Source organism: Leptinotarsa decemlineata, unplaced genomic scaffold (assembly GCF_025532065.1).
Source record: "Leptinotarsa decemlineata unplaced genomic scaffold, Ldec_3_MD MMD2_tig00001393_RagTag_RagTag, whole genome shotgun sequence".
Lineage (NCBI taxonomy): Eukaryota > Metazoa > Arthropoda > Insecta > Coleoptera > Chrysomelidae > Leptinotarsa > Leptinotarsa decemlineata.
Window position 1 is genome coordinate 14,286,944 of NW_027412562.1, and position 27,455 is coordinate 14,314,398.

The 27,455-nt window shown below is 37.2% G+C and overlaps 1 protein-coding gene and 2 long non-coding RNA genes across 3 annotated transcripts in view; all 3 read right to left on the reverse strand.

Annotated features, from left to right (window-relative positions):
- The window catches only part of LOC111505295 (nephrin), a 1,173,166-nt gene that overhangs the window by 1,064,040 nt on the left and 81,671 nt on the right, over positions 1-27,455 (reverse strand). The gene's annotated exons all lie outside the window — the stretch shown is intronic.
- On the reverse strand, positions 12,913-15,084 carry LOC141482543 (uncharacterized). The gene is made up of 2 exons (XR_012465586.1): positions 13,656-15,084; positions 12,913-13,594 (listed from the first exon to the last, which is right to left on the reverse strand). It is a non-coding gene; the product is annotated as an uncharacterized lncRNA (long non-coding RNA).
- LOC141482545 (uncharacterized) lies at positions 19,770-20,694 on the reverse strand. Its single transcript, XR_012465587.1, has 2 exons — positions 20,517-20,694; positions 19,770-20,455 (listed from the first exon to the last, which is right to left on the reverse strand). It is a non-coding gene; the product is annotated as an uncharacterized lncRNA (long non-coding RNA).

The following is a 27,455-nucleotide window of genomic DNA, read 5'->3' on the forward strand; positions in this document are numbered from 1 at the left end:
TAGTTGATGAATTCATTTCTGAAATATATACATCCAGCCCTCAATGAAGTGGAATTTTCAGCTCGTAATATATATTCATACATTAAACAAAATTTCATGAAGTCATGTGATATCACATAATTCCTGAACAGCGAAACTATTATAGAGCACATTGTATCCCGACCATTAAATTGATGTGTTCTCGATAAGATTATTATGCGTGATTGATTGTTCTGTTTGACAAGGTCATGGTAACTTTCAATGTTGTTAGTTTGCATAGAGAATGATTGATTCATTCTCTCCATTTATCTGAATCGTCCATATAACTGAATACAAGTTGAACAAAATATATCCTTTCACATATAGTCAGTGGGCATACTTGAAGACTGACTATAAATCAAATTATCTAAGAACAATTCGTTCAGGCCAGTCTCAACTCCCTACACAGTAGGTTAATGGACTGATACCTATCAGAAAACAACTACTCCCCTGGCTAATACCACGAAGGGCGTTGGATTATATCCGACAGGTGTCAGTGCAGGATTCTTCACATAAGTTATTCCTGCATATGCTGTTGGCGATACAACTGCCGCAATATATTTTCAATTATTGGAACACACTTGCAGACCGGTTTCGGGCTGTTTGGCCACTCGTCAGTGCAAGGTAGTGTATATTATCAACATAAAGTCGATGATTTCCGATAATTGAAAATCTAATTCCGTCAGAGTATCATTCCTCGAACTAAGCTGAAGCATACAACAAACAATAGGTTTGTCGTCGCCACATCTGCCTGTGAACGAGGTAGCCAACTGCATATTCGAAATTTGCCCAATTCCTCGTATAAGGAAAGAAAACTTTCACATATAGTCAGTAGGCATACATGAAGACTGGCTATAAACTGAGAACAATTCGTTCAGGCCAGTCTCAACTCCCTACACAGTAGGTTAATGGACTGACACCTATCAGAAAACAACTACTCCCCTGGCTAATACCACGAAGGGCGATGAATTATATCCAACAGGTGTCAGTGCAGGATTCTTCACAGAAGTTAGCTTAGTTCGAGGAATGATACTCTGACGGAATTCGATTTTCAAATATCGGAAATCATCGACTTTATGTTGATGATATGCACTACCATTCACTGACGAGTGGCCAAACAGCCCGAAACCGGTCTGCAAGTGTGTTCCAATAATTGAAAATCTATTGCGGCAGTTGTATCGCCAACAGCATATGCAGGAATAACTTCTGTGAAGAATCCTGCACTGACACCTGTTGGATATAATCCAACGCTCTTCGTGGTATTAGCCAGGGGAATAGTTGTTTTGTGATAGGTTTCAGTCCATTAACCTACCGTGTAGGGAGTTGAGACTGGCCTGAAGGAATTGTTCTTAGATAATTTGATTTATAGCCAGTCTTCAAGTATGCCCACTGACTATATGTGGAAGTTTTCTTTCCCTATACGAGGAATTGGGCAAATTTCGGATATGCAGTTGGTTACCTCGTTCACATACAGATGGGGCGACGACAAACCTGTTGTTTGTTGTATGCTTCAGCTTAGATCGAGGAATGATACTCTGACGGAATTCGATTTCCAATTATCGGAAATCATCGACTTTATGTTGATGATATACACTACCTTGCACTGACGAGTGGCCAAACAGCCCGAAACAGGTCTGCAAGTGTGTTCCAATAACTGAAAATAACTAATGTTTCTTATAATGAAAGGATTTTTTTATTTCCATCAATCCGTTTTATTTAATTTTTTTTTGATAAGTGAAGATTTTCTGAAATGTCTATTCAACTACAGCTTGTCAAATGTAGCAAGAGCTTTCAGAATTCTGTTATTGTCTCGCCCACTAGGTGTATGTTCGTTAGAAGACTATGAGAGCAAGAGCCAAAGAGAGACATTTCTCAAGTTACTTCCTAGATTTGATAAGCTATACGTATAATTAATATTAAGAAAAGGTCGCGTAGTCTGATGGAGAAAAAATCGATCCTCTTGATTGGTCATTGTATTGATTCCAACATTTTCAAGCATTCCTCACTAATTCTGTGACCAGTCTCGGAAGTATGTTGAGCAACACTGGACTCGTCTATGAAATCAAATACGTAAAATATGTGGCAGTTATTATAGCCCGTTTGGTTTGACAAATATACTTTTTATCACAATCATCACATCTCATTTCGTGAATCCTAGACTTTTTCTTTTCCGCCGACTTTCCTTTTGGGTTTTCCGAAACATGCTGAAATATACGAAAAGCTTTGAGAGCTATTTCCATGTCCAGTTTTGATTTATATGAATGAACTATTGATTTTGAATCTTTGTCATTCTATAAAGTCGAGGATTAACGAATAAACTCTGTGAATTTTCATTTCCTAACCAACTTATATACTATGAATAAAAGATGCTCGTTACTTTCAGCTATTTTTTTTGATAACTTTTTTCATCATAACATATCTTTCTATGCTCAAAGGAAACGTGGCTAGCCTTTAGATCAGAACATACAATTTTGCAATTTTTTGTGAACAGTGGGTGGGAGTTTGTTATGGATATTTCCAAAAGTGGTAATAATCTACCTATACTCTTCAAATTCCAAACCTCATTTGGCGTTTCTTATGACTGAAACATCCAGGAATGGAAGGTCTTCGTAATTTTCAATTTCATACTTACATACATACTCCATATTTAGAAATGTATTGACACACAATCCTCTATTTCACGTAATATTGTGTTGAAAAGGGTGTCATGGACCAGAGAAGCCTAGTATGGCTCAACCTGCCTTAGATAACGGTTACAGAATAGATAAGGAAGGCTTGAAAATGTTGAGACCAAGATGTGACAATTAGTCTTCAGATGCCTGCAAATGTATGAAAGATATTTAGTTTTCCGTAAATATTCCTATTGAATCTGCAGTCCATAAATTCACCGATGAGAAATGGTTTGATTTAGAAATCGATTATCTGTACACTATTTCAGTCTCTTAGAATTAGATAAGTAGCTATATTATAATAAAAAACCAACATATAGATAAAACAAAATGATCACCCACAATGGAATGACTTTAAGAGAGGAATGTTTTGAATGACTGAAAAGAAATATATCAAGAAAATGTGTACTTCGAAAAAGAAACTAAAAACAATCAAATCTAAGAATGAACCGAAAGAATTCACTCCAAAAGTCATAAAATTCTCGAAAATCATTCACACATCGTTTGATTAGAAAGAGATCAACCTTTTGAACAACGGCTTGAAATTCGGCATCCCGTCTTCCAAGAAAGTCCTTGAAGATATCATTGCTAGTGTTGAAAGTTTGATATTCAATATATGCCTGTTTCTTCGAAGGGAATAGTTCGAGAGAATGCCAGGAATCCAATTTCCAGGAACATGACAATGGATAAACCGAAACGCCGAAACGAAAGACAAAGACGTCCAATATTTGAAAGCCGAGAAAGGTAACAGAGTACTAATTCTGGTTGAATCGAACTACTACGAAAGGTTAATACTCTCATTACTAACGGATCGTATGCGAAATTGTCCAGGAACCCGTCACTAAAGATGATTGCCGAAGTAAAAGACGTCCCTCAACTGAAACGAAACTCACAAGTTTCCAACTCAACGATGTCAAAACTATAATGCCTTCCAAATATCTACAAACCGGGGAAATCTGAATAGTAAAATGGCTCACTAAGGAATTTGAAAGCTTGCCTATTGCGGAATCATGTTTCAGTATCAAAAACTCCTTAGAGTTCATACAACACATAAATAACATCGTTCTGCAAGCAGGTGAGATTTTGGTTTCCTTTGATGTTAGTTCTTTATTTTCTAGTGTCTCAATTCCATAGATCTTACAATACCTCAGGGAATTACTAGAAAAAAAATAATTTCAATAATAACAAAATTGATGAATTCGTTTATCTAATTTTTGTATGAAACAAAACCGTTTCCAGGTAGAAGGTTGAACAGGAAGGAACGGCTATGGGTCCCCCCAAAGTATTTTTCTAGAATATGGCTGAGGTATGTGGATGATGTTTTTGCGATAATCGATTACAGAAAATCGAATATTGAGAACTTTGTTTCCTTTTGAAATAACAGATTTTCATCTCACTCAACTCAAAGGACAACTACCATTTCTTGACGTTTTGGTAATGAGAAGCCAATGTGGAACGCTAGAATACGATGTATTTAGGAAGGAACCATGTACTCATAGGTATATTCCTGACAGTGTGACAGCACGAACATGATGGACTGAATTTTCTAGTGCATAGCCTTTGACTTTCATAAAAAAACGGACAATACAGAAAATAACAGTCAGTAACGGTTCCACGAGGGGTATTATATTATAAGGAAGAAAAAGTTTAGATTAAGAATGAACGAAATCTCGATTTAAGTTAAACCAAAATTAATATATCTCAGTTCCCTACCACCAATACACGAAGAACTTTGGAAACATTTTCAAGGAGCTGGGTATGAAGGTTGTATTTGAAACACGTCATACACTACAGAGCCTTTTAGGAAATTCAAAAGACAGAGTGGAGGATCCGGAAAAGTCCGAAATTTACGAAATCAAATGTAAGGACTGCGATGCACAATATTATAGGCAGACTAAAAGATCCATTAAAATAAGATGTATGAAACACTTAGCACACCTAAAATATAGAATACCAGAAAAATCAGCAGTAGAAATAAGTACACATAATAATATTATGAATAACGATGGTGGACCAATACTCAATAGTATATTAAATAGCTTTTAATCATCAGATTTACCTGACTATTACATAAGGCTAAATTATAAAAATTAGAGACAATTAAGACGCAGGTATAAGCAGAGATATCTATGGTATAAATAAGGATAACATTTTATGTATATTTACTTCAATCTTCCTCTTGAAGATGATCACTTGGTGATCTAAACACTTGTCGAAGTGTTGAAATAACGGTTTAGTGTTGAGATAAAACTTGTGTAATATTCATTACTACACCAAAGTTTCCAAACAATGCATCACAAGTACATAATGACGTTTAACAGTGATTATTTTCTACCGATAAGATAAAAAAATTGAAGGCTATAGGCCACCAAAACAGAGTTTCACAGCAATAAGACGCTTCTTTCCAACAGCGATGAAACTGATAATATCCTAATGTCATTACTCTTGAATCACATGTGATTATCTGGGTCTAGTTATGCATCATTCTCACAATCTCAATCACCGTCACTCCCCAGAGCTGATTGAATTAATGAAATCAATATTTCGTTCGAAACTTATTGGTAGGATGAAATATTTTTTATTCGAATGGAAGCATTATTCTGAAAAGAATACGCGACAGCTAATGTATCTAACCAGATCAAGTAGGTTAGTTGCTCAGCAGTCTCATGTCCAGGTACGATAGATTTCAACAATGAATTCACTTTGTTGAAAAATACTACTTCAGTCATATTTTTTGAGAGACATTTTTTTAAGGAAGACCCAATGTTTTTAACTGCATATTGGGTATATAACCTTTCTTTTGAAACGTCTAAAAAATATATCTATTAATCATCATAAACATTGCAATTCAGCAGATTCTCTTTCGCTTCAGCTGTGTTCATTTTTCAGATTGTGGACGGTTATAATTATACCCAATGAACAGTAATAAACGAATTCAGACACTCAGTACTCTTTTAAACTTCCACAGCCGAAAGTGAAATTCAAACTTTGGATATGCGGGCTGGGTAGCCGTGGCTTCCTCAGCGGTGGTTGGTAGCAAAACGTTGCGACGCCCTCGTTGGTAGACTTGTAATCGAGACAATATGTAATGTATCATTGATATTCTCAGAGAGAGTGATGGCAAGGACTCTCCTGATTTGTTTTGTCAATCTTCGTGAATTTTTATTATCTATTGAAGTTGTTTCGTTGTTCATAAATCTCTGTGGCTCCATGATTTACATGCGTGTAATAGTGGGGGGTGGACCAGGAAACTGGAGAAAATTTTGATAAATGAGGTATGTATGAGGTAAGTTAGTGTTCTTTTCAATAAAAATTAATAATTTGCAGATGAACATGAACTCGGGAAATCTACACGCCAAATTTCCTCCGAATTGAATATTTGTCATACAAATGCTTGGTGACATCTCAAAAAAAGCGGTATAAAATGTTACAAAATACACATATCTCAAAAATTGCTCTCGGGTGATTCCGAAAGGCGATTAGAATTTTGTAATTGGCTAATAAGAAGACTTGATTCTTCTATTTTCCTGGAAAATGTAATTTGGACAAATGAAAGCACGTTTACGAATTGTGGGATATTCAACCAAAATAACGAACACATTTGTAGCATAAACAACCCCAGGCAGTTCCGAAAAATTCGACCTCATGTGCGATTTAGTATTAACGTGTGGGCAGGAATTTACAAAGATAGAATTTTGGGTCTTGATTTATTTGACGGAATTCTGAATGGAGAAACCTATCACCAATTTTCATTGTCGATTTTCAAAGACTATTTGGATGATCTACTAACTATAACAACATCTGGTTTCAACATGATGGTGCTCCACAGCACACTACCAGACGAGTATCTTATCATCTGACTGATAGGTTTGGTGATAAATGGATAGGGAATAATGGGCCGGTGAGGTGAGCAGCAAGGTCTCCAGACTTAAGTGTTATGTATACATTCTCATGGGGTATACTGAAAATGAAGTTCATGGTCAGAGGGAATATCAAAATATTGAGGAACTTCAAAACAGCATCGTTGAAGAGTTCGGAAGATTGAGGAGGAGGAAAATTATTCGTGCAGTAAATAATATTCGAAGAAGGGCACAGTTGTGTTATCACGAATGAGGCCAGCATTACTGAAGCGTTACTGAAGATAAAACAAGTGAAAACACTTCTTGAGCCAACTAGAAAAACGTCTGTATATCTCTTACTTGAAGAATCATGAAATTTTTTTCGTCCTGGACTGTTTATTGAAATTTCTCGTTATACAGGTAACGGAATTAATTCAATTAAAAGTTTGATATTTTGTTCTCAAATCGATGCATTCATTTGAGAATATTCGAAGAAATGATTGTCATGAATACCAAAAATGTTCTCAGATGTATGTTAATTTTTTGGAGCAATACCGATCGACCAACCAGCAATATACCACTCATCATGTTGATTGATTCCATAGTATTGCCGAATAACAAAGTTTTCATCAAAAATGGAAATTGATCGATGACATTTTTAGGTCTCACAATATTACTCCCGATGAAACACTTCTTCGAAACAGCGCTAAAACCAGAAGCTATATAATCAACATTGATAAGTCATTAACAAAATAATTTCAATTTGAGCTACATTCAGCTGAGTATCTTTACGAAAACCACTGGATCTAGAACTTTCCTCGGATAAATATGTTGTTATTTTCGAGCAATACCATCGATGAATAAAACCACGAGTCCTTGTGACTGGTTATTCTCGTGTTATTACTGAATAAGTTCACATGAAAAATAGAAATTTTGAAGTATTTTGGAACCACTTCTTGACTTTATAACCTTCCATAACCTTAAAAATCAACAAATCTAATGAAAGTTAAAACTGGAACCTCTAGTATAGAATGAATCAAAAACGAGCATTTTTTTACAATAATAGAACTGCAATACTCTTCTGGATGAGCATTCCACCAACCAGTTGGCGTCTTCACTTTGGGGTTATTAATTCCAATTAACCTAACCAAATGCCTCTGCTAAATCAAACGGTAGTAGTTTGTATGACAATCTACTCACTGGCCAGGATCTATACAAATCTTTTTTCACTATTCTTTTGAATTTCAAAATTCGAAAAATTGGGTTTGTATCAGGCATCAAGGAAACGTTGATGTGAGAGTGAATGAACAAGACCACTGTGTAAGAAAATACTATTGAGAATAGTATTAGATAAAGGTAAGAAACCAGACGTTGACGACATCTGAGGAATTGATTTTCGGCTCAAAGTGTGAACCTTGTCTTGCTCAAGCAGCCAAGAACAAAAATGCAAGGGACTTCATCATGGCATATCCTGAGACAGTCAAAGCAGTTGAAGCAATTGTTGAAAATAACTTAATGGACGACTATCGTGGATGTGCAGATACGATAGAGGACGCCGAAAAAATCGGGTAATATTTTTTTATATTCGAAAAGGTCTTGCAATTTGCAATCAGATTGCTAATGATGATGCAGCCTTGGAAACTATTGATGAAACTTCACTTGATAGAATTGATAAAAATAAATGAAGACAATGCAGAACGATTTCATAAAAATAATCTTTTAAAATTTTCAACAGAGTTTCACAAATGGACAAACCAATAAAAGAGAATTCTAGACGTCCTACTGAGAGATAGATTTCAGAACTGTGAGGTATATTTCTGATCTGAGTTAATTAGCAAATTTTCTGTTTTAGGATTACAAAATATATGGAGGAGTAAAATTGGACAAAACGATGAACTGATAAAAAATTCTGATAGAAATTGGCAATTATATAAAGATGAATAATATATCTGATTTCAAAATTTCTCACCAATATTCCAATTTGAACAGACATACGAAAGACATTCAACTCCACATATTTTGTGACGCGTCAGAAAATGCTCATGTAGCCGTGTCCTATTCTCAATGTAATGATAATTCCATTACAGAAAATTGTTTTGTGATAGGTAACCAAAGCAAGAGTGTCATGTTCGAATCTGATTATATACCTAAGCTAGAATCCAAAGCTGCTCTTGTTAGTACTAGACTGGGACGTTCAATTCTAGATAAGATGAAACTGAATAATGATGAAACATTTTACTGCACCGACGAATCACATATAGTTCTCCACCGGCTAAGATACGAAGCACAATCAATCAATCAATCGATATTTAATTCGACATGGCTTACATGTATTGGAATTGTCAATTGGCAGAAATAAAAATTTACATCAAAAAAGAAAAATAAAAACTTTAAAATACACCTACACTGAAATTCACATCACATATAGTTATTCACATATTATGAATTTTTATAAAATCACATATACGACAAAAACGTTTTTCCATTAAAAAGTTCATTAACTCATGTTTAAATGAAGACAGTTTATTTATACACTTCAATTCTTCTGGGAGATTGTTGAATATTTTGAGGCCAAAATGATCAGGAGCACATTCATTTATTTTTCACATAAAAATGTTGCATTTTTCTTGTTCCATAACCATGAATATACGAATTGCGAATAAAAGTGTTCTTATTTTTAATAACATGGACACACATTTCGAAAATGAAGAGACATGGAAGCTTCAAAACACGAAATGTTTTGAAAATAGCTCTACACGATTCTATGTTAGAAACTCTCGCGATAAATCTCAAAATTCGTTTTTGTGCAATGAAAATATCTTTCACACCTGGTGCATTGCCCCATAGGTAAATGCCATATCTAAGTCTTGATTCGACTTGGGCATAATAAACATTCACCATCTGTTCCACTTCTAGAACAGATCGTAAATTAATAAAAAGATATTTCAAAGAATTCAGTTCGGAAGATAATTGTTGGCAATGGAATTTCAACGAGAATGATTCATCCAGAGATACTCCGAAAAACCTTACCTCTGCATGTGTTTTCTGCATTGTCATTTCACCAATTTTGACTTCAAAATCATCAATATTTCTTTGGCGGCAGTGAAATCTTAACATCTGAGTATTTTTGAAAGTTGAAAAATAGGTTTTTACTATTGAAAAAAGATGAAACTGCATACATTGTTCCAATACATTTCGTCTGCATTCGCAGTAAAAACAGCCGTACCAGTTATTGCATCAAGCTGATTCACATACAAAATGAATAGTATTGGACACAAGATCGATCCCTGTGGAATGCCCATTTCGATTTTCCTACTATCCGAGCATACGGTTTTAATTTGGCTATTATGTTGAACTCATCCGCTTATTTTGGTCCCAATATTTTTGAAATTATAAGAACTGTGTGTGGCCATTTTTAATTACCAACGTTTGGAAAGAGTGACTTAACGAATTTGTACACGTAATTTATCTTTGTATTTCCATTTCTTCCTTTTGCCGGAAAACCGCACTTTCATACTACCTATCAGATTTCAACAAGCCTATTTCAATTCTCAAGCCTACTGATATTTCAGAAGTCCCATGTGTGGTGAGAATCGATTGTAAAATAAGATAACAGGAAAGCAATTTCCCACTGAATTAAATCCGAGATCTCATTTCAATTTTTCATCACTACCAAATTCCTCATAGCCGTACCAATGAAGTACAATATCCAATAACCCACATTCCCGTATTGTTTCAAAGGCAAAAATTGTATTTTTTGTTTCTCTGTTCATTCCATATCGCCGTATCAGAATTCTTTAATAATATTTCACTCAGTTAATAAAATTGTGGTATGTTGGTGTGAAATTTATAGCAGTGCCACCATTACATTAACATCCGGTTTTTCAGTGTAGGTTATATTCTGTTTCATAATTAACTGTTCGCCTAATAAATTTGCAATGCATGTAATGTGCTGACATCTGTTATGCCGACTGTGAAGTCGGCATAACAGTCATGGTAACACTCGTACATGTTACCACGAAAGCTAAGCAAAATTTTCGAAAGTTGGCGCGAAAGAGTCATCATTTTCAACTTTCACTTTCCGCGATATTGTCAAAAAATAATAACAGAAACTCTAATAGTAGGGGAGCCCACGATGCAAAATGGGGATTTACTCGAGCGTCATAGAGACATATTAGATTGCAAAGCTTAGATGATGAGAAGGAAAAAATGTTATATAATATATACCTTTTCATCGGTTGGGGAAGCGGCTATAAATTTTTAAATATGTAGGAAAATACTGTTGCATGACTCGAGCGCGTCAGATATTGATAGCATCAATGTCCTACGTATTTTTAATAATGTTCATATGTTAATCTGATCGTTTGCATGATGCGGGTGGTTGTACATAAGGGTTAAAAGTAAAAAGAAAAAAAATGAATCGAGCGCGTCAGATTTTCGAAGGGGGTGATAGGTGCAACAAAAACGAAGCTATCATTCAATAATCTGACGATTTCGATCTGACGCGAACTCGCGGCCATTATTATAATGTGCAAATAAAATTCGCCATTTTCAAATACTCGAGCGCGTCAGATTGAGATAATGTAATGAATCTGAAGCTGGCCCTGACCTTTATCTCAGACACCAAATATATGACTCACCGCGGAAGGAATGCGATCGACGAATCGCCACGAAAAGAATAGATGAGTACCAAAACCGCTAGAGGTATCTAGAACGTTCGTTACCAATTTAAAAGGTCGGGTCCTCGCTCAGAGAGGGAGTCTGTACCTAGAAAGTGAATCGTGCGTTTAAAGAAAGAATTCTAACTGTGAAGATAAATTAAGCGTTAGTTGCTAAGTGTTGTATATAAATCAGTTGTGATAGTGAAATATTGATGAAAACAAATTTGTTTAAGACAGTTAATTCTTCAATTCGTTACAATTGGTGTCAGAAGTGGGATTTTCAAAATAAATTTGTGAGCGCTTGGTGGACAATCCTTGTATTACGGTGAAATTTATTATAAAAATTATTTGTTCGCTCAGATAGACTGGTGATTCCTTATGTTTCGCGACGTTGACAGTACCGGACTACGGAAACATAAACTGATAGACCTTTCTCGCGAAAAATAGACTTGTGGAAATGAATAAGTGTTTCGCACTCGATTAAAATAAGTGGACGTATTCAGTTTTGTGGAAAATAGACAATAAGAGACAAAATGTGTTCGAAGAAAGTGCGCCTAGTGGACGTGAAAGTCGCCGAATTTAGGCAAGAATTGAAGGAGAGAGAACTAGATTCTTCCGGAAAGAAATCAGTACTCCAGAAGAGACTATGGGATAACTTGATTGAATCAGGAGAAGATCCCGAAACATATTTATTCGAAGTTTCTGGGGGTGATTTGAGTTTATTAATAAGCAAACTCGATGGGCTTCAACAAAATTCGGTAAACTTTGAAAAGAAACTTTCGGAAAATTCGGTGAGTTTAAAAGATGAACTTCAACAAAATTCGAAGTGCCTGGAGGAGAAGCTTCTGGAAAACTCGAAGAGTTTGGAAGACAAGCTTCTGGAAAATTCGAAAAGTTTGGAAGATACATTTCTAGAGAATTCGAATAGCTTGAAGGAAGAACTTCTAGAGAATGCAGAAGGCTTGAAGAAAGAGCTTTGTAGTGTGGCAAGCCTACTTGTAGAAAGGATAGAAACCATCAAGACAGAGATAGATAAAATAAGGAAGGAAATGAACACAGAAGTAGAGGGAATCAAAGGCGGAGTTCAGGCAGAAATCAGGGATATAAAGGAAACAATTAGCGAGTTGCCAAACCAAATCGTTGATTCTGCCCACCCCACAGTAACGGTTACTGAAAACTCAATTCCGGAACTGAAAGATGTCAAACTCAGTTCTGAACCAGGAAAGCTCTCCATGAAGCCGCCCCATTTCGACGGAAAAACTCCTTGGGCAAATCACCGCCGACAATTCGAAGCTGCGGCCAGAGCGAATGGATGTAATGCAGGAGAAAAGGCGGTAGTATTACCACTGGCATTGCGTGGAGAAGCAACGAATATTTTGCAAACACTCAAGGCCCAAGAACAGGAAGATCATCAGCAACTCATAAAGCATCTTGAGCTACGGTATGGACAGACACACCTAGAACACATTTACCATTCACAGCTGAAGAACCGCTGTCAGAAATCAAGAGAAACCCTTATTACCTCTTTCTGATATTTTTTTTATGATGATCGAAGGAAAGTCCACGGCTAATAGAGAATTTCAAAAAAGGTAACAAGTTGCTAACGGCAGTCAATATATTGGGAGAGCAGTGGTCGTGGGTTTTTTATTTTGTGGAACAACCTTTTTTTGGATGGGGCGCCACTTGATTTGATTCTACTAAAATCAAGAAATGAAAATATGCATAGTCAGAAAATTATTTAATAGTTGCTGCAGACTAAACCAAAATATGGTAGACAAAAAGCGGTTATTGTTTACATTACAAAAAGGATGTGATCCAGTAACACAACAAATGAAATAATACGACGCCGCTGCAGCTGCAGTAGGATCTTACAAAACAACGTTATAAAGTAAATTCATATGACTTTCATTACGTCTACACAAAATAATTATTGAAACGTTGGAAATAATTTTTGAAACGTTACATGCATGTAAGCACATATAATTCAAAAAGGAAACACCAGGTATATAGTTGGTTTCCAAAAATAGGTTGTCTGTGTAGTGGAAATCAACTCCGATGTAAAAAATTGGAAATTCCTCACCAAATGAGTCCCTTCTTTTCTGGATGTTATCAGCAACAGGCTGTCTGAGAGGTCGAGTAGATTCTGGATGTAGTCTGGAGGGTTAGAAAACGAAACCGTTCAGTTGTCAGGCGATACTATAAATATCCTGGATTTGAAAGATATATGTCGAACTGGAGCAATTCGACTTTTCCTTTTTTTCAAAACTGGTCGACAGCAAAAAACGGTATTTGGGGATCCAAAAGGTTCCAAACCAGAACAAAAACGTTCGAGATGGTTGGACGACCCACGCTTCTTGGAAAATACCAAAGGCTGTACTTATCCGTAGCTTAATGGAAACCGGCAGATCTACAGAAAGTGATCTCGGTTGTGATATTGGTTCCAGAAATCAAATGGTTAAAAAACTCACCTCCTCTAAGGGAAAGGCTTCCACTAAAATAATGCCCAACACAAAAATGGTAACTGACGTGACACACTCTACTTTCATTTCTCAACCGTCACCCAAAATCCTTTCAGGTTGACCTCCAACCAGAAGTATTAACACAAACTTGTCCTTTGCGCCGTGACGTACACGTTGACGAAATTTGGTGTACTCCAATGGCAATACTTCTCCTTTGTATGAAGTATTCATTGAGCATTCCTTCTTTTCGAGAATTTTATTTCATTAATAATAATTCGTTTCTTTTTCTCTTCCCCAGACTACATCAACTATGCAATGAAATACAGTGTTATCGAGAAAATAAAATAGCTGATGTTTACTAGATTGGAACTCTGAAATTGTATACATGTATTTTATGATTTCTACAATTAAATGATACATTTCCTAACAAGTGCTTTGGATTGTTGATAAAAATCAACTTTTCACGTTACATTCACCCCCTTCTCCAGATAATAAAAATTGTTGCTTTCTAGTGACAATTTTTATTATTTTCTAATAATATTAATTTCTGACTATTTTTTTTTTTACTTATATAAACTAATCACGATTAGTAAAGAGCTCTCTACTACTAACTTATACTAATCCCAGTTTCCCAATAGAATCTAATATCTACATCAAAATTCACCTTGAAAGAAAGTTTTTACCAAACTTCCCTAATATATACATCTATTTACATTTCACTCCCTGATCCCGATTCATTTTCTGAAATCTCGGATAAAGAACCGTAGTACGGTTTTAAATTTTGAATATGCCACTCACCTGCATGGCTACCGTCTTCCTTTCTCAAAATATACACTAATTTACTCTTTTTTCCTATAACAGTACACAGCACATAACGCGGAGCTAATTTTTGACTGAAATTTTTGGCTGCACTAGATAAAACAATATTTCTCTTCCAAACTTTATCACCGATAAAAAATTCCTTTTCCCTTCGTCTGAGGTTATAATACTTAGCGCTCTTCCAATGGGCTTCACTTAATTTTTTTTCAACCTCTTTGTATATATCTTTAAGCTTACCTAAACTCTCTACCCATTTTTCCCTATCATCGCATAATATGTTTTCTGAATTCGACTTTCCATAATAATCTCCCCTACAAGGTATGACACGTCCGAAATTCAAAAATCCCGGGCTATAACCAGTTACTTCATGCCTAGCAGTTCTTAAAGCGTACCCGATTTTTCCTAATTGCTTGTCCCAATCCTTATGTGAATTCCCTATATAACTTCTGATAGCTGTGCAAATCGTCCGATTGGAACGTTCAACGTAGTTCGCCTGAGGATGGTAATATGGAGTATATGAGATTTCCGAACCGTATTCTGAGATTAATTTTTTCATCGATTTGCTAACTAACTGTTTACCGTTATCACAAATAATTCTTTGCGGAACGCCATAGACTAAAAATACTTAATTTTCAAGGAACTTCATAATAGATGGTGATTGATGTAGCTTTTCTCAAAGGAAAGATTAACGGATATTTTGTAAACCAATCGCTAATAACTAAGATGTACTGAAACCCATTCTTACTTCTAGGTAATGGACCCATTAAATCAAGCGCAATGACTTGCTAAGGAAAACGTACTTTCTTTTCCGTGCCCATCAAACCTAATTTACCATAGTTAGGAGATTTCTGAGAAGCACATTCTTTACATGATTTCACATACCGGTAAATATCACGCCTCATTTTTGGCCAATAATATGATAGTTGAACTCTCGAAAATGTTTTTGAATAGCCCGCATGTGCAGCGGTAGCTAAGTCATGATTTTGCTGTATAATTTGGCGTCTTTGACGTTTAGGAACTAACAGTTTCCATTCCGATATGTTGGTATCTATAGACAACTTCGAAGGAATTAATTTGTATACGTAATTTGAATCAACTAACCATTGAGGATATGACTCTGGTGATTCTAGAATTTTCGAACGCATTTTTTCGTAAAATGGGTCTAAATCTTGTAGACTTATAGTATAACTACTATTATTATCCACTTTAGCAATATAGCAAATATCGTCTGGCGGTGGATCTACCGGGTTTCGAGATAAAGCATCTGGCACAACATTGAATTTGCCTTTCCGATGAATTATTTCGAAATTGAATTGACTTAATTTTACGCTCCACCGTGCTAGACGACCTGAAGGATCTTTCATTTTAAAAAGTGACTTCAACGCTGCATGGTCGGTAATCAAAGTAAAACTCACTCCTTCAATATAAGGTCTGAATTTTTCACACGCAAAGACACACGCAAGACATTCTTTTTCGGTTGTAGTGTAATTTCTTTCACACCGAGAAAGACTCCTAGAGGCAAAAGCTATGACTTTTTCAGTACCTTCTTGGTTTTGTGTTATAACACACCCCAATCCGACGTCTGAAGAATCACACTGTATACAAAACGGAATATCAAAATTTGGGCTACTCAAAATTGGTGCCGATATAAAAGCTTCTTTCACCATCTTAAACGACTTATTCGCATCTTCCGACCAATTCATTTTCTGACCTTTCTTTTTGCTGTGTAAAAGTTGATTGATGGGAGCCATGAGAGATGAAAATTGAGGAATAAAACGACGGTACCACCCACACATACCAACGAATCTTTTGATTTCTGTAGTATTTCTCGGTATCGGAAAATTAACTATAGCTGAAACCTTATCAGGATTCGTTCTAAGTCCCAATTTATCTACTACATACCCTAAGTATTTTAAAGACGGCTTGAAAAATTCACATTTCTCAAAATTAATCGTTAAATTAGATTCTTTTAAACGGCGCGCCACTTCTTTGAGTAAACGAATATGTTCTTCAAATGTTTTTGAGATGATTATAAGGTCATCGATATAAACGAAAACAAAAGGTTCTAGTTCTGGTCCAAAAATTGCGTCCATCAGTCTTTGCTGACATTGTGCTGCATTTGATAACCCGAAAGGAACAACATTAAAATGAAATAATCCTCTTCCCGAAACTGAAAACGCAGTTTTCTCTTTAGATTCCTGGTCAAGTGGAATCTGCCAAAAAGCTGATTTCAAATCTATGGAAGAAATGAAACGTGCATTTCTCAACATAGCTGATATACGGTCGATTACTGGTAGTGGATAGCTATCCTTCTTTGTCAGTGCATTAAGTTTGCGACCATCGAAACAAAACCTGAAGTCTCCATTTGTTTTTTTTACTAACAATACGGGAGATGACCATTCGCTACAAGATGGTTCGACAACATTTAATTCTAACATCTTATCTAACTCCTTATTCAAATGTTCCAACATGTAAGGTGACATGAGATACTGTCTCTGCTTAACAGCACGAGCATCCCCGGTATCAATGTGATAGATCATTTTGTTCGTTCTACCTAGCTTTTCACTATCACCCGCGAGTGTTCTGAAATTCGAAATAATATCATGAACTGAGCTCAACTCATCCTCATTCAAATCACTAATGGGCTGAATATGATTTCCCATGTCCAATTTAATATCTTCGGAATCTATACAAGAAATGTGGGCATCTCTATCGTCGAAGATTTCCCAAGAATTGTTACGGAAATTTATTCTCAAACCAAAACATTTACAGAAATCACTTCCTAAAATAACTGAACAATTTAAAGATGGAACTACTAAAAATGAAACAACTTTACAAGTATTTTCAATACATATGGGTAAGTCAACCATACCTGAAACAGGTTGATTAGCACCATCTGCTGTGATAACAAATTTATGCTTAGATTCTTTTACTTCGGTTCCGAATAAACTTTGTAAATTTATGAGACCTTGCCCAAGAATAGAATGGTTTGCACCTGAGTCCAACAAAGCTGTGAAAAATTTACCAAAAATATTTATGCGGATGTAAGGTCTATTATCAGATGCGACTTGAGCAAAAACTGGAGCTGTAATGATATTTTTCAAATCGCTAAAGTAATCTTCAACAAATTTTAAATGAAACTGTTGTTCGTTTGAACGGACATTTGATCTCAATTCAAGAGTTGCTATGGGATTCTGAAGCGACACATTGCCACCAAAACGTGCCCCTACTGATCGTTTCCCGAACAATTTTTACACTCCGAACTAATAACACCCGGATTTCCACATCGGAAACAAAATTTGTCACGTTTTTTCATACACGAATTGAAAGTGTGATTAGGCCCTTTGCAATTCCAGCAGTAAACAGTATTATTTTTATCATCTTTTGCAAGACGGCTGGAACCAGATGGTTCATTACTTCGATAAAAATTTGAATTAGTTTTTCGACTTGAACATCTATTGAACTTTTTATAACTATTATTCCGCAAATCAAGATTTTTTTCATCAATTTTATTGTTTCTAACTGAATTTTTCGTTACACTATTTTCATCATCAATATTTACACTGCTTACTTGAGGCGTTCTTGGTCCATTCCTGAACAAACTGTCTTTCAAAACGGATTCTATAATTTTTGCATCATGTAACAACTCATCCAAAGTTTTATATTCATTAAGTGCTAAACGTGAAACATATTCCGGTCTCAAATTTTTCTGAATCCATTTTATTCTCGTTGTTGTCACTGGTGGAGTAGTCAAACGGTTGAACATAGATTCTATAATTGCCCCAAAAATAACTACTGACTCATCTTCCGATTGCTTCCGATTTTTAATATCGTGCCATAATTCTTCATCATAGTCTTTTTCGAGAAAATCAGCTTCTAATCTTTTAACAAGCGAATCCCAATCTCTAATATTACCAGAATTTTTAATATGTCTAAGCCATAGGAGTGCTTTACCTGAGAATAAATCTATTGCAGATCCAAATAATTGTTCTTTTGATACGTGCCTGGCCTCTGATAATTCATTAACTCGTTCAAGAAAATCCCCAACACCCAAACCTTTTTTTGAACTATCAAATTTAACATTCCACTTATAAATTGCCTCACTTCTAGGTTTTTCATGACTAACTGGCGCTGGTGGTTGAATAAATATAGAAGAAAAATTTGCTTGCGTATTAATTTGAGCTGAAGGCTCAGTTATTCGCTCATCAATATCAGAATCTAAAGTTAACGCTGTGGCAAGGGCTTCATTTTTGAAATCAACTTGTTCTTGTATAGAAATGTCAATTGGCATTCTTTTAATTCTGTCAATAACGTGACAAAGTCTAGATTGTAATCTAAGAAATAATGAATCTTCTGTAGAACCCTCAAAGTCCGGAATTAAAGTTCGTAAGCTGTCGATTGTACTGTTGATAGCTGATTTCTCAGTATCAAAAGTATACTCATTATCTGGAATTAAAGTAGTGTTATTTTTTCACAAGTCTGGACAAAATTTTCCTTTTATCATTCATGTCCCGTGTAGGTACAACACCTCGTATACGTAATTCATAATTCATTTCATCGATGAGTAAATGTTTAACCTTCATTTTACTCGCCATTTTCAGCAAAAAAATTCAATATCCTAAATACACGAGAAAATAATGGAACGTATTCCACAAACTCGAACACTCAAAAAAACTACAAATTTTTTCAGAAATTAGTATCAAAAATAAATAATGATATCAATAAATTTCGCTCAGCGAATATGTGAATGATTCTAATTTCATGAATTTATCGTTATAATGAATTCTGAAAGAACATACTACTTTTTGTGAGAGCTCACTTCTACCAACCCTTTTTTTTTGTTAAAGATGAATAAAAGAACTATTTATCACTTTAACATATTTCCAATAAACTCAACCAGATTAGAAAGAATGGAACTCGAATATGCTCGCAAAAACATTCACATTAAAGATAATAATCAGCAGCAAAACAATTGTCTGACCTGAAATGCATGCAAAAAACTATGACCGGAAAAAATCAGTTCCAATAAGTAAACATCAGTTCAAATAGAAATGAATGAATCACCCAAAAAAATGGCCCCACGTTGGGCGCCAATTCTTATTACCTCTTTCTGATATTTTTTTTATGATGATCGAAGGAAAGTCCACGGCTAATAGAGAATTTCAAAAAAAGGTAACAAGTTGCTAACGGCAGTCAATATATTGGGAGAGCAGTGGTCGTGGGTTTTTTATTTTGTGGAACAACCTTTTTTTGGATGGGGCGCCACTTGATTTGATTTTACTAAAATCAAGAAATGAAAATATGCATAGTCAGAAAATTATTTAATAGTTGCTGCAGACTAAACCAAAATATGGTAGACAAAAAGCGGTTATTGTTTTCATTACAAAAAGGATGTGATCCAGTAACACAACAAATGAAATAATACGACGCCGCTGCAGCTGCAGTAGGATCTTACCAAACAACGTTATAAAGTAAATTCATATGACTTTCATTACGTCTACACAAAATAATTATTGAAACGTTGGAAATAATTTTTGAAACGTTACATGCATGTAGGCACATATAATTCAAAAAGGAAACACCAGGTATATAGTTGGTTTCCAAAAATAGGTTGTCTGTGTAGTGGAAATCAACTCCGATGTAAAAAATTGGAAATTCCTCACCAAATGAGTCCCTTCTTTTCTGGATGTTATCAGCAACAGGCTGTCTGAGAGGTCGAGTAGATTCTGGATGTAGTCTGGAGGGTTAGAAAACGAAACCGTTCAGTTGTCAGGCGATACTATAAATATCCTGGATTTGAAAGATATATGTCGAACTGGAGCAATTCGACTTTTCCTTTTTTTCAAAACTGGTCGACAGCAAAAAACGGTATTTGGGGATCCAAAAGGTTCCAAACCAGAACAAAAACGTTCGAGATGGTTGGACGACCCACGCTTCTTGGAAAATACCAAAGGCTGTACTTATCCGTAGCTTAATGGAAACCGGCAGATCTACAGAAAGTGATCTCGGTTGTGATATTGGTTCCAGAAATCAAATGGTTAAAAAACTCACCTCCTCTAAGGGAAAGGCTTCCACTAAAATAATGCCCAACACAAAAATGGTAACTGACGTGACACACTCTACTTTCATTTCTCAACCGTCACCCAAAATCCTTTCAGGTTGACCTCCAACCAGAAGTATTAACACAAACTCGTCCTTTGCGCCGTGACGTACACGTTGACGAAATTTGGTGTACTCCAATGGCAATACTTCTCCTTCGTATGAAGTATTCATTGAGCATTCCTTCTTTTCGAGAATTTTATTTCATTAATAATAATTCGTTTCTTTTTCTCTTCCCCAGACTACATCAACTATGCAATGAAATACAGTGTTATCGAGAAAATAAAATAGCTGATGTTTACTAGATTGGAACTCTGAAATTGTATACATGTATTTTATGATTTCTACAATTAAATGATACATTTCGTAACAAGTGCTTTGGATTGTTGATAAAAATCAACTTTTCACGTTACACCCTACAGGAGTTTGGAGCCGACATAGCTCGATTGGTCCGTCTGGCATATCCTGCTACACCCGAAAATATAATGGAGCGGTTAGCACTTCAAGCATTCTTGGATGAACTTCGCGACCAAGAAATGAGACAGGCCTTGACGCTAGCTCATCCCAAACATCTCGTGGATACTCTGGCAAGCGCTCTATAGTTTGAGGCTGCAAAACAATCCTGCAAGAGCCAGAGCAAAGTTTGAGCTATCAAGGAAGATGGACAAGTGCCTACTGATATTGAGGCCATCATCAGAAAAGTAATGAAAGGAGTGTTGCCTGAGAGGAAACAACTAAGATGCTGGAACTGTGGGAAAATTGGACATATGCGTAGCAAATGTCCAGCTTTCAAAGAATCGACACGAATTCAGGAAAACTAGAGGGGGTCGATAAGAAGTGGCAATCGTCGGCCTGTACCCAGCAAGCCCCCGTGAAAAACGCATATGTTGCTGTTCTCCAACGACAAGACAAATGTGTTTTCGTAGACGGCCTCATCAACAACGTGCCTTGCACCATGCTGCTAGATACAGGTACGACGAGAACCATTCTTGGGCCAACCTTTGCCAAAACACCGGCAAGAATTGAACCGTCAAGCTGGAAGCTACGCACCGCAATAGGAGAGCCAGCCACTATACTTGGAGAACTAACAATTGAATTCGTGTTGGGCAGCACAAAATTGAAACATCGTGCATTGGTGGCGGGCACCGAGGACGAGGACGAGGAGGATAATAAATTCCAGAGGGTTTGAGTTGAATTTTCAAGACGGCGTCCTACGTGTCGGCGGAGAAGAGCTGGTGCTTCATGGAAGAAGCGAAGAGATGATTAGGGTCCTGTTGGCTGAAGACGTGTGCGTACCTGTTGTGCCGATCAGGGTCATGCATGTCAACTACTTTCCCGTGATCTTGAAAAAAGGAACAATGCTGGGGCACTGTTCGTCCATTTCTTCGGTGATACGGAGTGTACGCAGTTCGGTTAACCAAGCCAACAACTTGCCTAAAGAGTTGGAAACGTTGATTGACATTTCCTCCAAGGACAGTACCCAGAAGGAAGAGACGGCAAAACAAATGTGGTTCAGTATAAAATCGATACTGAGAATGCCCGATCAATCCTGCAATCAGTTAAGACTCCCTCTTGCCAAGAGAGAAGTGTCAGACAAGAAAGTCAGCGATATGTGAAAAGAAGGAGTCATCGAACCTTCTGACAGCCCCTGGCTTTCCTCAGTCGTGTTAGTGGAGAAGGACGGCTCGACAAGGGTCTGCGTGGATTATCGTCCACTGAATCACGTGACGGAGAAAGACAGCTACCTTCTTCAAAGAATCGACGACATCCGAGACACGCTAGCCGGCTCCACAATTTTCTCGACTTTGGATTTGAAGAGTGGATATTGGCAAGTTGAAGTGGCCCCAGGAGATCGAGAAAAGACTGCTTTCACCATCGGCTCAGGATTGTGGCAGTTCACGGTTATGCCATTCGGGCTTTGTAATGCTCCAGCGACCTTCGACAGATTGATGTAGACGGTTCTCAAGGGGCTCTCGTGGAAGACGTGTCTAGTGTATCTCGATGACATAATCGTGGTCGGAAAATCGTTCGACGATCACTTGAAAAATCTGGAGGAGGTGTTCATGCGCCTGAGGAGTTCCAGATTAAAACTTAGTCCCAAGAAATGCCATCTGTTCCAGAAAGAAGTCCGTTACTTTGGTCACGTTGTCTCTGGGGAAAGAGTGGCAGTGGACGAACAAAAGATCAAAGCAGTTAAGGATTGGCCCATCCCAAATAACATACATCAGCTTCGGAGCTTCCTTGGTTTGTATAACTACTACCGCAGATATGTGCTAGGGTTTTCTTACATCGCTAAACCATTGACCCGACTCACAGAAGGGCAGATCCAGTTCCAGTGGCCTGAGGAATGCCAGGACTCATTCAAATAGTTGAAAGGAGCTTTGATCAATGCTCCTGTTTTGAGCTATCCCATACCTGACGAAAAGTTCATTTTAGATACGGAAGCCAGCAACGTGGGACTTGGAGCAGTCCTTTCTCAGATCCTGGATGGACAGGAGAAAGTTATTGGCTACTTCAGCAAAACGCTCAGTAAACCAGAGCGCAATTACTGTGTCACCAGGTGAGAGCTGTTGGCCGTTGTCAAAGGTGTAGAACATTTCTACAAATACGTGTATGGAAGAAGATTTCTGTTGAGAACGGACCATGCAGCTCTCAAATGGCTTCTGCAGTTCAAAAATCCCGAGGGCCAAGTAGCGCGCTGGATTGACAGACTACAAGAATTTGACTTCGAAATGGAACATCGAGCTAGGACTAGCCATAAAAACGCAGATGCCCTGTCACGGAGTCCATGCCCCGATGACTGTTCACATTGCCGACGAGCAGAAGTGAAGGAAGCACCTATTTGTAGAACTAGAGCTGTAGACGACAACTGGGAGGATAATAGGATCAAGGAAGATCAAGAGAAATACCCAGATCTTGGTTTAGTCATCGGATATAAGAAAAGTAATCGAAGACCATTGTGACAGGAGGTAGCAGGTTATTCGCCAGCGTTCAAGTCCTACTGGGCACAATGGAACTCCCTCACTTTGGAAAACGGGGTTCTGAAGCGGGTGTTGTAGTCTGAAGATGGTGAAGAAGAAAGGCGTCAGACAGTGGTACCCAGGAACAGACGACGGAGGGTGCTCAAAGAAATCCATGATGGAGTCACGGGAGGACATCTGGTAGTAACAAAAACCCTCCAGAAAGTAAGACAACGGTTTTACTGGGTTAATTGTCAAGCCGACGTCAAGGACTGGTGCAGAAAGTGTGCTGTATGCGCAGCCAGTAACGGACCTAGGATACGACCGAAAGCTCCAATGCGCCAGTATAACGTGGGTAGTCCCACGCCATCGACATCGCCGGCCCGTTAGCAGAGTCCGACCATGGTAACAAATACATCCTAGTAGCCATGGACTACTTCAGCAAGTGGGCAGAAGCCTATGCCCTGCCCAACCAGGAAGCCTTTACCGTCGCTGACGTCCTAGTGAAGGAATAGATATGTCGATTCGGTGTCTCATTGGAGCTGCATTCGGGCCAGGGCAGAAATTTTGAGTGCAACCGGTTCCAAGAAATATGTTAACTGTTGGACATTCGAAAGAACAGAACCACGGCCTTACATCCACAGTCCAATGGAATGGTGGAACGAATGAATAACACCCTAAACCGCCACTTGTCCAAAGTAGTCTCTGACCATCAAAAAGACTGGGACTGCTGGTTTATCGTTCAGCAGTATACGAGTCGACCGGCCAAACCCCTGCCAGTATTATAATGGGCCGAGAGCTGCGGCTTCCGTGCGACCTGAAGTTTGGTACGCCTATGTCAGCAAGCTTCGGCAGAGAATGGGCGACATCCATAAACGAGTCCGTCTGAACATCCGGAGTGCCAACGATAGAATGGAGAAGACCTATGACATCAAGGCGAATGCTGGAGAATTCGAAACAGGTGACCTAGTTTGGCTGTACAACCCTAAGCGACGCCATGGTTTATCACCGCAGTTGCGGAACTCGCGGGAAGGTCCGTACAAAATCATGAAAAATATTAATGACCTCGTCTACCGATTCCATAGGCCACCTCGAGAAAAGCATAGGGTCGTCCATTTCAATAGATTGGCTCCTTATGCTGGAGATCACGATCAAGTTCGCGCCCTCAGACCACCAGAGGATGGAATGGCATTCCAGCAATTCATGTCCTTATACTCGAACGGACAGAAGGTCGTACATGGGGTAACTCGAGAAGAGCCACGAGATCTTTTCAAGGTTCCAGTTGATTACGCAGTAGCTCACTGCATGATAGAGGATCTCTAAATGTCTGAAGGTATTCAACAAAAAATTCGGTCAGCTCCAAACATTACGAGAACAGAATCCAGAAGTCGGAGGAATGCTACTGTTGAGAAAGGGTCAGAGAAACATCTTCTACTTGGTGACCAAAAAGCATTCTAGAAACAAACCGTCCTATGAAGATTCCTGGAGGAGTCTTACTAGACTGAAGGAGACGATGCTCGACCAGAATCTCGTGCACTTGTCAATCCCGAAATCAGCCTCTGGGCTCGACAGGCTGGACTGGAGAATTGTGAGAAGCATGTTGGAAACGATCTTTAGATCCAGCGGCATCCAGATTTTGGTGTGCGTTAACCATCTTCCACAACCGAGCGTGAAGACTGTGAAGTGTTACTTCCATCGAACTTCACTGTACAGATATGGGGAGTCCTGCAGGTATCGACACACGCCAAGGATGACATTTCGGGATGAAACGTCTTTAGTAAGGGGACAATGTAATGAATCTGAAGCCGGCCCTGATCGTTATCTCAGACACCAAACATATGACTTACCGAAAAAAGAAATGCGATCGACGAATCACCACGAAAAGAATAGATGAGTACCGTAACCGCTAGAGGTATCTATATAAAAGATCGGGTCCTCGCTCAGAGAGGGAGTCTGTATCTAGAAAGTGAATCGTGCGTTCAAGAATTCTAACCGTGAAGATAAATTAGGCGTTAGTTGCTAAGTGTTGTATATAAATTAGTTGTGATAGTGAAATATTGTTAAAAATGAATTTGTTTAAGATTGTTAATTTTTCGATTCGTTACAATATATATGGTTCATCTTCATGTTCTAGACGTGCTGTCTCATAATCTGACGATTATCTAGAGGGATTGGCCTCATCTGACAAAAAATATATTTTTTTAAATTATTTTTGAATCATTGAACTTAAATAATTGAAAAGCTCAAGAAATACCATGCAAATAAATAAGTGTATGTTTTTCAAGTAGAATACTTGTATTTATAAGAGAATAATTTTTTTAAAATGCTCAAAAAAAATAAATTTTTTATAATCAATTGATTAATTAATCATCATCTTCATCTTCATCACGAACGAGTCTCTGTGATCAGCTGTGATGGCGTCATGGCAACAGAATTCAGAGTGGGGACGGAGTGTGAGAGTAATAGATAGAGAAAAAATGAAAGAGAAATAGAAACTCGGAGAAGGAAATATAGGTATCACACAGCTGCACGCATTAAACTTTATCGACGAATTTTTGTTATTTCGGCTTGAGGAAATCGTAAGATTATATATTTTTCGTTATCTTTGAATTATTTTCCCCAAAATAATTTAAAAAAATCAGCTATGCTTGAAAATGTCGAAATGACGTTATTTTTTTACAACTTTGCTGCCCCCGCCTTTCTTCACGTTACTCTCAAATTGTCAGATTACTGAAATATACACTTTTTAGCATGTGAAATTATGAATACACGGACCCGTTTCTCGATGAAAATCGATTAAACTATACGTGATAATACTCGAACAATTTTAACTAATTTTTTTTTAATTCTAGGTGCGGTTCGCTAACACCGTAGCTCCATCGGAAGTACCGATGTATCAATATCAATTTTTGGGACAGCACCCAACCTTTTCGATTGTATTCAACTGTATTCGCTTTTTTGACACAAGCAAGGTTTCTTTTTCTCAATATGTTTCACATTTACTCGTCGTCAACCTGCTCAGATTGATACAAATTATCCAATATACAATATATTGAAAGGAGTAAGACTAATTATAAAAATAATATACTTATCTTCCCCTTCGCTGACAAACTTTCATAAATGAACATAGCGATATTGGAGGTGTCGCTGTTATATTCACATCCTGCTCTTCAGTGCAGATTAGACTTTGCTATACTATATACTAGATACTAGAGGAATTTATAATTGAAATGATGTGCCAACATCTGTTGTGCTAAACGCAAAGTGTGCATGCAAAGGTTTGTTGTCTACAGATTCAGATCATGATTCACCGTTTTAAATAGCTGAGAATTCAGTCAAATAAGCAAACTATACGTTTATCTATACAATTTTTAACAAATGTTTCAGTCTTCTGGGTGAGGTTCAATAAAATTTCTAAAATTCAGTAACATAACTATCATTTTTCTACTTTGATTTTTCGTGATATTACAAATATATAATAACAGTAACTCTAGTGAAACAACGATATGATTCATAGTATGATTTCAAAACAGGTTTATTTTGATGAATTAGAAGTATTTTATGTTGTGAAAGCATTTGAAATGGGTGAATGGAGGCCCGCAGCATGAGATCATGGAAAAAGCAGTAATTTCACCCTTTCAGTTCTGCTACCAGAAGTGAGTTATTGAAGCAGTCGATTAAACAAAAATATGTGGATTCAATAAAAAATTTGACAGTTCATCTATCAGGATTTACGGCAGGTAAGCATTTTTACTGTAGCATTTAATCTGAAGCAGAGTAAATTATTCGTTAGATTTAATGAATGCAAACAGTTCCTCACAGGTTTTTCCTTTTTTCTCAATTAGGTATATCATATCAGTTTCATTGTGGTCACAACTGATCATATGTGAATCATATCTTGTTAAAACAATATTTTAGGTAATACAAAATT